Source organism: Mastomys coucha, unplaced genomic scaffold, assembly GCF_008632895.1.
Source record: "Mastomys coucha isolate ucsf_1 unplaced genomic scaffold, UCSF_Mcou_1 pScaffold5, whole genome shotgun sequence".
Classification (NCBI taxonomy): domain Eukaryota; kingdom Metazoa; phylum Chordata; class Mammalia; order Rodentia; family Muridae; genus Mastomys; species Mastomys coucha.
Window position 1 is genome coordinate 8213569 of NW_022196911.1, and position 1562 is coordinate 8215130.

The 1562-nt window shown below is 41.0% G+C and overlaps 1 protein-coding gene across 1 annotated transcript in view; it reads right to left on the minus strand.

Annotated features, from left to right (window-relative positions):
* Sod2 (superoxide dismutase 2) overlaps window positions 1-1562 on the minus strand; it is an 8636-nt gene that overhangs the window by 2503 nt on the left and 4571 nt on the right. The gene's annotated exons all lie outside the window — the stretch shown is intronic.

The window sequence follows — 1562 nt, forward strand, 5'->3', positions numbered from 1 at the left end:
GCCTCCCAAGTGCTGGGATTAAAGGCGTGCGCCACCAGTGCCCGGTTCATATTGCTTTTTAAATGAAGGCTTCTCTCTTTTGTTATTGACCTAATGGTATACTTAAGAGGGCTGGAGCAGAGCTCAATGAACACACCTAGTATTCATGAAGCCCTGGATTTGACCCCAACAAAGTAAAGAGAGAAGGGGGGCAGTGAGGGAAAAGACTAACAAACAAACAAACACACAAATCCCTGGACTCAAGATCCTCCTGCTTCTACCTCCCAAGTGCTGGGATTACAGGCATGGACTACCCCACCCCTAGAATCTTTTTATTCTGTAAGCAATATAGAACTGATTCTACATGAAGCGTACCAACTGAATCAAGTGGGACCATCTCACTTCTCTCATTCTACTGGCTAAAACGTAATTATCTTTCACAAACACAGCTAATGCTTCAAGTGGTACAAACTGTGTAACAGAAACATCAACAGGAGAAGGAAGAAGAGAAGGAGGGAAGAGGAGGAGACCTCAACACACCTTATATCCTGGTCATAGCCAAAACCTCAGAAGTATCAAGTCATGGTTGAAGTGCTTATTACTAGTGAGTGAGTCAGGCTGCCTTTTACAACAATGGTTAAAAAAAAAAAAAACAGCATGAGCAACATTATGTTGGGAATGTAGCTCAGCAGCAGAAGGTTGGCCTAGCATGTGGAAGATCAAGGTTCAATCCCAGCATCACCACCACAGAGATAGGAACTGGAGAAGAACCAACAAAACCATATATTTAGGGCATATGCAAGAGGGAGAAAAATCAAGGGACGAGATCTATACTATAGCCCTCATTTCCCTAATCAGAAGATAAGTGAAGTCACCTGAGCCTCTGTAAGCTGCACAGGAAGTCAGAGGAACCATGGCAGCCATATGGATAAGGTGGTATAACTATTTAATGTTTTACAGGAAATATAGTGTACAGAGTGGCTAAAAAGTAGAGGGTTTGGGTTTTTGTTGTTGTTGTTGTTGTTGTTGTTGTTGTTTTGGTTTCTGGTGTTTTGTTTTGCTTTTTTAGAATTTTTTAAATTTACTTATATATATATGAGTACACTGTCACTGTCTTCGGACACAACAGAAGAGGGCATCAGATCCCATTACAGATGGTTGTGAGCCACCAAGTGGTTGCTGGAAATTGAACTCAGGACCTCTGGAAGAACAGGCAGTGCTCTTAATTGCTGAGCCATCTCTCCAGCCTGAGGATTTATTTTTGTTTAAAGACAAGTAGACTGACAAGCAGTGGTGGTATGCGCCTTTAACCCCAGCACTTGGGAGGCAGAGACAGGTGGATATTTTTTTTTCCTGGTTGAACATTTTTATTTGCTTTCTTTAAATATTTTTTATGAATTTATTCAATTTCATACATGTATATGATACATTATGGTCACACGTATCCCTCCACCTGTCTTTTCCTCCCATCTCTCCCACCAGATCTTCTTCCTTGTACTGTTGTCATTCTACCATGTTCATATCTTATTTTAGTTTTTCTGTTTGTTCTGTGGACCATTGGGTTTAACTCTGGCCTATATTAG